The sequence below is a fragment of the Equus quagga genome, chromosome 4 (assembly GCF_021613505.1).
Source record: "Equus quagga isolate Etosha38 chromosome 4, UCLA_HA_Equagga_1.0, whole genome shotgun sequence".
Classification (NCBI taxonomy): Eukaryota; Metazoa; Chordata; class Mammalia; order Perissodactyla; family Equidae; genus Equus; species Equus quagga.
The window spans coordinates 29,259,910-29,271,184 of NC_060270.1; the positions used below are offsets into that span (position 1 = coordinate 29,259,910).

The 11,275-nt window shown below is 48.2% G+C and overlaps 1 long non-coding RNA gene across 1 annotated transcript; it reads left to right on the plus strand.

Annotated features, from left to right (window-relative positions):
* Positions 1–1,064: 1,064 nt before the first annotated feature.
* Positions 1,065–9,830, plus strand: LOC124238357 (uncharacterized). The gene is made up of 3 exons (XR_006888293.1): positions 1,065–1,209; positions 9,212–9,311; positions 9,749–9,830. It is a non-coding gene; the product is annotated as an uncharacterized LOC124238357 (long non-coding RNA).
* Positions 9,831–11,275: the final 1,445 nt, after the last annotated feature.

The window sequence follows — 11,275 nt, forward strand, 5'->3', positions numbered from 1 at the left end:
GTAACCTCTGTGAGAGGTAAAGTCTACTGTTAATCTCACTAACGAGGGGTCTGTTTCACAAACCGGCCAAGCCCTGGTTTCTTCCAAGGAGACATAACAGTGTTTTCTGCAGAGGGGCCTGTGATAAGATATCTCAGAAATGGAGTGATTTAGGGCTAGCCCGGTGGCGCAGCAAAGTTCACACGTTCTGCTTCGGTGGCCTGGGGTTCGCTGGGTTTGGATCCCAGGTGCATAGGGCACAGCTTGGTAAGCCATGCTGTCTCAGGCATTCCACATATAAAATAGAAGATGATGGACACTGATGTTAGCTCAGGGCCAGGCTTCCTCAGCAAAAAGAGGAGGATTGGCGGCAGATGTTACCTCAGGGCCAATCTTCCTCAAAAATAAAAGAAAAAGAAATGAGGTGATTTATAAAAAGGATGTTATTTCCTACAGAGTAGGAAGCTGGAAGATCCTTTTAGATATTATTTACTCATTAGACAGACCGATAAAGAAACTAAAGCCCAGAGCAGGGCAGTAGCTGCTGGAGGGCCCAGAGCCACGTGGTAGGAGAGCTGGGAGAGAGGCCTGGGTACTGAGAGAGCTGCTGTGTTTGGGCTGCTCTACACATCCCCGTGTTTCTGTATTCCTCCATGCTCACGGAGTCTTCCTCAGACTTCAGTCTCCAGATGTGCCATAGTTTAATTTGGGGGTCCTCAAGTCAAAATTTCAAGAACTGAAGAATACGGATCATGAGACCTGCTGAATAACATCGAAGGAACTTCTGAACACGCCACCATTTAAGAGGAGAGGGTCCCTCCCTTCCGCTGCAATCAGGCTATTACAGGCTCGCTCTGCCTCTTACCCGCTGGGCGCAGGCCAAGCCCAGAGCCCGGGGCTCCTACTATGACTTGGCCGAGCAGCAAGCTATTCATCCACACGTCCAAGGCCACTTTTGTGCGAACAGCTTCGCATCACCTGCCCCTGGAGACTTCGGATCACCCCTCTGCTCCCCCGCCCTCCCCTGCTCCAGCCCCTCTCTGGCTGTGCAGGAGCCAAAGGGGATTTGTGATAACAGAGTCACAGGCACAGGCCCAACCCAGGCCCGAGGAGCTTGACCTGAGGCAAGAGCATAGCCCAGAACAACACACGCCACTCCCCAGCAAGGAGGGGTGGCCCGGCACTCAAATCGAAAACTCCTGGGCTTTTGATGGAAGCCATAAAACAAAGGTGAGGGGTTTCTGGGTGGGGGAAGAATGCATGATTATTTATGGCTCTGGTCTGGAGAGGAGGAGAGCAGGGAACTCTTTCCAACTTGGCGCGTGATTCATGTCCCCCGGGAGCCGCAGCGCCGCGGCGGGCGTGCGCGCCGGCAGCCCCGGGCCAGCCGCACGCCCGGCGCTCGTTTATTTATGGTGGCTTATCAGCGGCTGTGCACGGCGATAAAGTTTATGAAAAGAGGCGGCGTCGCCGGCAGGCGGGCCGGCCGCGCTCCTTTCCCACACTGATTAGGATCAGCCAGGGCTCTGAGAGCTGCAGTTAAGGATCTCGGGTGCCCGGAGCCGCGTCGCCCCCTTCCTGCCCCGCCCGCCGGCTGGCCGGCCGCTGCCCCGAGTGGGAGCCGAGGTCAGGGCTGCGGCCGGCCGTTCCGGGAGGGGCTGGGAGGGACCGCCCCGCGGGGGAGGGAGCGCTGCCCCGGAAGCCGGGAAGGAAGAGAAAAATGCCCTTCCAAGAAAAATCCGCAGTCCCCTTGTTAGGTGGAAAGGGGTGATGGGAATTTTTCTCCTTTGAAGATGTGGCGAATTCGCATCCTCTGCCTTGACTTTTCGGCATTCCTTTCCCATCGTTGCATCTTCATTGCTTTCTCGTTGCCTTCGGACTCGACTCATTTTTTTTTCCTTGTCATGACCACGTTTTGTTTGTCCCTTCAGAGGATAGTAATTAAACCCCTACCTTGCCATGGGACACCTGTAAGCGCTGCAGAGAGAGAGATTCAGAGAGGAAGAGCCCGTGGTCCTGGCTCTCAAGGTTCTCAAGGTCATAAGGACAGACAGTCAAGTATAGAGTGACAGCAGCCCGGGGTTCTGAGTAAGCGGGAGCTGACATGGGGCTGGCGCTGCGCTGATGGTTTGGGGGCATTAATTTGTTTAATGCTCATAGCCACTTGAGGAGAGAGGTGCCATTATTATGCCATTTTACAGATGGTGAAACTAAGGCCCAGACAGGGTAAGTGACTTGCCTAAGAGGACTCAGAGAGTCAGTGGCTGAGCCAGGCTTTGAACCCAGGCAGAATGCCACAGAGCCTGTGCACCTAACCGCTAAATTTCCCTGACTCTCTAGACAGACAGTGAGCTGAGGGCGTGCAGCAGCCAGGACAGCTAATCCTGCAAGGCAAAGTCGATGTGGGCTTTCTGGGGGCGGGGGGCGGGGTGGAGACGCGTTATTCTGGTTGGGGCTTGAAGGGTCGGCATTCACAAGACAGACATGACGGTAAGAGGAAGGCAGTTTTACACTGTGGTCCTGGGTTCTCAGGGCGCGGCTCCTTTCACCTTCTGGTCTGCATTCTTTCTCCAAGGACTGAGAGAGCAGACGTGCAGAGCCTTTATATGGTGTGAAAACGGGATCACCTTCTTTGATCTGGAAGGTTCTATCTGCAGCTACTGAAATCCCACCAGCTCTCAAGTCTTAGCAATGGTCATCACCTCCTGGAAGCTTTCTGGACTGCCCCTTATCTCCCTGCCAATGACGAAAGCAATCCTGTCGTCTCCTCTCCTCTCTTGCACTTGCCTGTACACATGGAAGCTCTTGGGTTGGGGTTCCATCTGTCTTGATTACTAGTTGGTGGGTTCCTGGAGGGCGCTGGTGGACTCCCTCCTCCTTACCCACTTCTGTCTCAGGCCTCGTTTAATATCCTGCCCATAGGAGGTCCTTAGTGACGGCGCTCGGTGAATAAATATGGGAGATCCAGAAAGCTTCTGATCTCATAGGGGCCTCATTTACTCCTTGATGGATTTCATAATCAAGCAAGCTAAAAATGGAGACGACGTGTCCCCATCAGAGAAGGTCTGGACCACCCTCTGCCAGGAGAACACAAAAGCAGAGTTACCCAAGCTCAGAGTCCCCTATAATCCCTCCAGACTGGGAGCAGGATTAGTCCTGAGGCCCGGGTGTAGCAGGAAGTCTTGTGGCCCCAGTTATGGGGAAGGGTTGTGAGGGCTGGGAGCCAGGCAGATCGTTGCATAATCCTTCTTGATTTCAGTGAAGCTTTTCCTAGGGCCACTGGTGTGGTGTGGACATTTGACTCCAAAGGGTATGGTGTCAACTATGAGCACCTGTCAGCGCCACTGCTCAGGGGGTCAGGGCGGTGTCTTGTGTTTTGTTGTGTTTTTTGTTTGTTTAGAGCTAGCTTTTAAAAAATTTAATTGGAAAAGTAGTACATGCACATGATTTAAAAATTAAAATGGGGACCGGCCCCATGGCATGATGGTTAAGTTCATGTGCTCTGGTTCAGTGGTTCACCAGTTCGGATCCCAGGCATGGACCTATGCAAAGCTCATCAAGCCATGCTGTGGTGGTGTCCCACATACAAAATAGAGGAAAAGTGGCACAGATGTTAGCTCAGGGCCACTCTTCCTCAGCAGAAAAAATTAAATTAATTAAAAATTAAAATTAATTAAAATGAGTCAAAAGGATATACAATGAAAATTCTATCCCCCACCGTAGACTCCTTAACTCATCCTCTCCCTCCTCAAGGGCAGCCATCAAGAGTTTCTCTTCCCAGAAATGCTATATACACATATATACAATATTTTTGTGTTTCTTATCATGACCTAATGAGGTGGCTGTGAACAGACTCAACGCGTTTGCACGTGATGGTGATGTTGTTATGGTTGTTGGTGCTCTGGAAAAGAGGGTTAAGGTTTATTGACCTTGAGAACTAGAGAAGTTGTCTTGCACATTCTGAATAATGTTTAGTAATAAAAACTGTTTAGTAATAAAATCTGGATATCTCAAATACTACCTGGAAAAAGACTGATCTGGTCCAAGGGTAGTGGAAACAGGATCTGCGAAGGCAGAGTTGGCCACAGATTTGATCTGGATAGGAAATGCTGCCAGGGAGGTTCATGAGTATAACTGGTAGAGCTCAGCAGATTATTTGTTGGGTAGACTCATTAAAGTATTTATAAATGTCCTGTTATTTGTTGGTTACTCTGTTATACACTGGAAGGAGGGAGAGTCATAGAGGTGAAAAAGATAACTTATAATTGAATAAGAAGAACCCAAATACATTCACCTGATGTTACAATAAAGGGTGCCCTCAATAGACTGGTTGATGGAACTGGCATCATTTAATCTAGACAAGAAAAGGACAAAAGGTGACTTAATTATTTAAAGTACATGGAAAAGTGAGCTAGGTGTCCCTAGGTCTCCCCACCTGAGTACAGATGACTTCTTAGTGGCACTATACCCTAAGGCTGTCTGTAGCAAAGGATTTCCAGACCTCTGCACAGCCTCTCTGAGTTGTCCTCGGACCCCCCTGGGGCTGTTCCTGCTCACCACTCTAGTTACCCCTGGGCACCGCTAGGTGCTCTGGAACCAAAGCTCTGGGGAATGAGAAGAAGGTTCTTTGCTCCCTCCCCTCTGTGTGATCTTCCAGCTGTGCGGTCCCAAAGTTCTTCTGTCTGCACTCTGGTTTCCCGCAAAACTCAAACACAATGGTCTTTTCAGTTTTCCTTATGGTCCTGCTGCTCTTGATAGGACTCAGATATGAATCCAAAGTCTGTTTGGCCAAGGGATACTCACAATTAATTGTTTTTCTCCTCCAATGAACAGGACTGTCTTCCTGGCTCCCCCCCGGGCCTCTCAGATCTCCTTTCCCGCAGAACGAACTCCCTCCCAGGAGGCTCCTCGGCCTCTCACACAGTTGTCAGACATGCTCAGACACGTCAGACTCCAGCTTAGGTTCAAACCAGGACCTCAGTGCCCCCTAATAATAACTAGCAAGGGCTCAGTTGTCTTGATGAAAGATTCTGATCAATTGTTCCATAAGGAAGGCCAAACAAGAGGCTGTGGATATTAACGAAAGCAGGAAAGATTTTAGTGAGTGAAAAGGATTTCTTAGATCAGGATGATAAGGAAAGTTATTTTCCTCTCCCCAGGGAAAAGTCTGCCATCTGTCTTGAATAGTTCAGGAATTGGAGTCCTAGTTCTTGCCAAGCTGAGCCCTTGGTATTCCAGAGGGGGACTGAGATGTCCCACCTTTAAAATCCAATAGTAGTGGCCTTTGCCCTAGGTCAGGTAATGCAATTTTTCCATGTAAATTTTTTTCCATACCTTTTTCTTAAGTCTTAAACCCTTAGCACCTGCAGGCAACAAAACTAATGAACAAGTAGTAAACAGATATGAGTGGGGAAGCTTGAAAACCACCGATCGTGCTGGGTTTGTTGCTTTTTTTAAAGAACATGTGTGCTTGTGGTTTTATACTGCCTGCCCATAATGTAGCCATATTTTCTGCTATTAAACTTGTTCCTACTTCATGGATAGAATGAAACAGACCATTATTCCAGGGTGTTCCTGGAAGAGCCTCATGTTTCAGGAAACTCACCACGACTGTTAGTTTTCTACCGCTTGAGTACAGCCATGTGCCACGTAACGACGTTTCAGTCAACGATAGACCTCCTAAACGATGATGCTCCCCTGTGATTAGTACCATACAGCCTAGGTGTGTAGTAGGCTATCCCATCTAGGTTTGTGTAAGTATACCCTGTGATCTTCGCACAACGATGCAATCGCCGAATACCGCATTTCTCAGGATGTGTCCCCGTCGTGAAGCCACATATGACTGTACACTTGAGCACCATTCTTGCAGACTCTCAAGTATTAGTTTCCTTTCCTCCTTCCCCTCCTCCCTCTGCTGTCTCACATCATGGCCCAGACTGACTCCCAGCCTCTGCCAGGCTGAAGATAACCTCTCTGTCTGGCATATCACCCATGGGCTAAATTTATTCTCAGGGGTGAGCTGAGGCTACTCTGACCAGTGACTCCAGGCAAGCATTTGAGCACCCATATCTTGGGAAGTGGAGGGGACCTACAGGGAGGAATGAAAGATGCAGAGAGAGATTGACAGGAAGCTGGCAAAGGGGCTTTGGAGAAACGGTGACACATCATGATACACAGTGACTATAGCATAAGTTGAGACAGCCTGAAGGATTTGACTGCTCCCAGCAAAGATTCCTTTTCCGTCAGTTATAGTGTTACTGTAATACAACCCCCGAAGGGAAACGCTTAGTGCTAATCAGGGCTCAAGAAGTCAGTGGACTTGATGTACAGAATGGGGTGTTTCATTTTATGATGTGGCTATGGGTTACATGAGAGACTAATAAAAGAACTCCATAAAATGTGGCTTGGAGCAGTGGGGTTGCAGCCTCTGCCAGAGGGTCAGCCTGCTCAGAAGTGGTTGTAGAGCAGGGCTGATGTCTAGCTGGTGTGCGCTTGCATGCGTTCTGGTTCTTAAACTACTGAAAGCCTTCTGTACCAGTTGTTAAGAGGCTGCCACTCTTAGCTTTCTAAGCACTCTCCTGCTGCCGTGACTGCCCCTACTCCAGGACCTCCCCAGGATCCAGCGACCAAATGCAGAAAGCCTGAAAGTCCTGTTCTATGCCATATCTCCAGTGCCACCTTGTTTCTGAGTGGCTGGTGCCCATGCAGTATCAGTTGTTAAGTACTTAAAATATCACCCGTCTTATAGCATGTCTTCCTGGGGATTGGGCCTGTCAGATACCTGTGGAGCAGAACAGGGACACAGTTTCATAAGACTGTTATTTCGGATTCCGGGCCAGTGCAGGATGCCCAAAAGAGGCTTTCTTAAGGGGTGCCTGTCACTCTCCTGGTGGCTGCAATGACACACCCAACCGTTCCCTTGAATCATATTTGGTTACCTCAAAGGAGAGTTTTAATAGGCCCAGGGACGACTTCAGGATTGAAGAGTATATTTGGAAGAAACAGACAAATTTGCATAAGGTTTCCCAACCAAGAATTGCATTTGCCATAGAATTTGTATTAGAAGGATACTTAGAAGACATCGGGTCTCTCTTCCCAGCCAGCACAGACTCCTTCTGAATCACCCGCCAACGGGGGATAGCCAACCCTTCTAGGTCATGTCTACTGAAAGGGAACTCAGCTCTTTGAAAGAAGCCTTCTGTGTGAACCAGCAGGAGCTGAAATCTTCCTAAACAAATCAAAGTGTGAACTCCTTTTGTTGAATTGCAATCTTCTTACACATCTCAAATTTTGTTCCCTCACTTAGATGGAATAGCAAGCCAAAGATGGCTCCAAAGCAAGCAATGCCATCTACTAACATGTCCTTTAGTACCAAGTAAGCTGAGAGGGCCTACAATCATTCATTCATTCAGCCAATGTTTGTTGAGTGGCCCCCAGGTGCCGGGCAGTGTGCCTGGTGCTGGAGATTCAGCACTGAGCTGAAGGTGGTCCTGCTCTGAAAGACTGCCCAGTCCATTGGGGACCCTCTTTGCAGCTACTCACAGAGCTATTGTCAATTAAGGGACCCACAGAGGTGGCCCTGAGGCCTCAAAGAACAGATAAAAGAAAACAACTCTGCACCTGAGGGCTCAGTGGTGAGAGAGAGGGAGAAGAAGAACGCACCAAACAGCCCCTTGAGGAAATAACACCGTTAGAATAGACAACCCGAGCAGAAGAAACAAGGACGTTCAAACACAGTACAAAAAAAAAAAAGGACTTCCTGGAACTAAAACGTATTTTTAAGTGAACTACTCATTGGATGAATTAAAGCAGAATATGGGCTTAGCAGATCAAGTGGGAGGATATCCCAAGTACAGAACAAAAGTACAAAGAGATGGAAATCCTGAGGGCAAAATCAGAGACAAGGAGGCTACTGGGAGGAGACCCAAGATGTCAGCAGTCGGAGTTCCAGGAGGAGAAGAAAAATAAACAGAGGAAGGAGAGCGAATGATTAGACAAGTGACAGAAGTCTTCATGAGTGAAGACTTGGATTCGAGGTTTAAAAAGAACTCCTGAGTTCCCTGTGTCTGAAAGGCAGGTACCCAAGCCCATCCAGATAAAATTCGTGAGCAGCAGGTGTAAAGAGAGCCGCTTGTCCCATTCAGTACAAAGAGGAAAACGTTAATTACAACGGGAAAGGAAAGAAGTGGGTGTCGCATTTCTCACCTACAATGATGGGAACTTGGACACACCTACAAAATACTAGAGCCAGGCAAAATGCTTCTTGCTGGTTAGGTCAAAAAACAAAAAATGTTTCACCCAGATACAGAGGCACGTGTCTGATTAAAATACTCTAGAAAGAACCTGAAGCCAAAGAAACAGTCAACAGATAACTCAAGATAGGAGAAGATGAAGAAGAAAGAAGTCAGTGGTGAGCAATTGGGCTTCTCAGTCTCTCTCTGTCTCTGTCTGTCTGTCTGTCTGTGTCTCTCTTCCTCTTTCACTCTCAGGCAGTTGTAACAGAGGCCTCAGCTGAACCCAAGGGGGAACTTTGGAGCTAGAGTTGTTCTGAATAGAGATAAGTCTGACTTTTTCATCCGAGCCTTGACTAGTAGTTGCATGGAGGGTGCCCCAGGGAAGGGAGCACACCTGGGGTGTGGCCGTGCTCTTCAGCTTCAGGCAGTTCCTGGAGAGGGATTCAGCTGTAAGCTGTCAGCAGCCAACAGTCTTCAGCTGGAGGGAGGTTGTGGGGATACAGGCTGTGTACCCAGCATCCACAAGGCATGCGCGGTGCCGTTTATGTGAAATTATATATACACACTTAGGTATGTATGTGCCGTGGTGTGCTGGGAAATGTTTAACAATTGGCTCTGGGGTGGGAGGAAGCTCTGATTTGTAGCTTCTGTTGATTTCTGTGGTGTAAATACTTCTATCATGGCTGATATCAAACTACTAATGTGATGTCACTGCACACGGAGCTGGGACAAGATGCACACAACTGTCTATCCTGAGCTGGTGCAAGCTGGCTCCTACCCACCACTGTGCGTGCACGAGGAAATTTAGGCGCAGCATGTGGGCAAGGGGAGAGCATGAGGGGCAGCCCTGGCTGCATCTTGTTCGGTGGGAGCACTCTGTCACTGGGAGAATTTCTCTTTGGGCTCATTTTCTCTTTGTTGTCACTTTTCTAACCCTCGCCCCTACAATCCCCTGCCCTTTGACTCCCTTCACCCCAGTAAGTTGGTATTCTTTGCAGGTAGTATTCCAGAAGGAATCTCAGATCCTTGTTCATACTGGAGCCCAAGTGACCATTAAAACAAGAGGCTGCTTCTCCATAGGCAGTTCCGAGGATCAAGGTGAGAGCCATGGAGGGACTGGCAAAGCTCTGGGAGGGGCCCGGCGGTGCATATTTTTGGCTTTGTGGGACATATGGTCTCCGTTGCAACTGTGGATGCCCCTCAGGACAGTCTGCCAACTCCTGCTGTGTATGATCCCATTGTATCATAAACCTCCGCGTAAGTGTTAATTATGGCTATTTCAAAGGGCCCAGAGGAAGGAACCCCTTAACTCTACACCTTCAGCCCAAACATCGCAGAGCAGAGACTTAGGCCTCGGGGGAGGTTTTGTGGTTCAGCTGGCTTTGTGAATGTAGCTTTACCCAGGAATGTTCTTTGCACTTCTTTTTCTCCATGATTAAGTCAAGCGAGGAAAAGAGAGCTCCTGAATTAAAAAAAAAACCCCAAACCCCAAAACCAAAACCCCAATTCTACCAACAAACCCTTTTATCTGTTAGGTTTCTGTTAATTCTGGATTTGGAAAAACATACCTGGGAAGGAGGCAGGCACTCCCACTGCATTACCTCTGAGAAAGACACAGTAAGTAGATTAACAGCAAACCAGGTCAGGCCGGGGGAGCCTTTATATGGCTAAGAAATTAAACCCTTCGGCTTTCCAGCAAGTGAATTATTTGAATGGTAGTATGAAATCCACAAGTTTTCTATTTGTAAAAATGGCTCATGTAGGACCTTTTTTGGGCATCTGAGGAGCACCCCTAGCATGGGGGTGTAGATACTAAAGCTACAGCTTTCCAAACATATTTGGGGCAAGGCTCTTTTCTCCTAGCTTCAAGTTTTCCATCTTTAAATGAATACTTTAGATTTCTTGGACAGCCTTACAAATCTTTGTGAATTTGTGCTGCCATAGATTTCTAAATGTCATTAAAATGATTAAGCCCCTTACTGAAAAGAAATTCCTTGCCTTCTGACCACTTCTTGCATTGTAACCCCATAAGGTTGACAGCATGAGAGGCCAATTCTGTTTTGGCTTCCAATTTTCTTACAATGTGTGTGTGTGTGTGCGCGCGTGTGCATGCATCTGCGTGGGTGTTCATATTTTGGTGGTGAGAGAGTTATTTTCCAATAGAAAGTCTTTGCCTTATCACTACTTTGTTGATTTCCCCCTCGTAACCAGGAAGCTTAGAGCTGAATTTAGTGTCCAGACAAGCCCGCCCTGGGTATGTTGCAATTATCTTTCGGTGATTCTTCATCTTTTCTGATTCAGAGATTTCTATGGGAATTTGATGGAAACAAGGGGGAATGCCCCAGGAAGCATCCATAGATTCCCACAAAACATGCATAGAGAGTGGATGCTCATCGCTTCTTTTGGAGATCCTCAACTACCATGTTTTATGTTTTATTTGTATTACTTTCTGGTGTCCAAAATGCTGATGTACCTGAGGACTTCGAGACACAGAGGAGATGTGGCCAAGCGTTGGAAGGGTTTGTTCGTTTGTTTGAATGCAAAGGGAAGAGATAGTCAATAGTGTCTGAGGAAGAGCATTTCTCCGGGAACGTGTCACAACTTCATCCTGCAGTCAAGGGGGAAAGTGCTAGACCAAACTGAAGCCCTGGTTTTATCACTAGCCAGTTCTGAACTTAAACCTGTCCTCACTTCAGTGAGCCTCCGTCACCTTAACTGTCACCTGAGAACACCGCACAGGGTGGTGGGAGATTGAGAGACTGGAGAAGTGCTGTCTGCACTGTGAAGTGTGGCGCCGAGAAGAGGATTCAGTCAGGCTGCTTCCTCAGGCTCCTCTGTGATCAGCACTCAGATTAAATCCTGACCTGCAGGGACATGCAGAGGCCATCACCTCACCTTGTGCAGCAACAGTCCCGTGCCTCCGGGAAAAAGAGGAATCTTGAGGAAGGCTCTAAGACTTCTAAGGCTTGAAATGAGCATGTAGAAACTGCCAGGCTAATGAGGCCATGGGCCATTCCTCCGGGGTGCCCATGAGAGATGCTTTTATCTACCACAGATCCTCT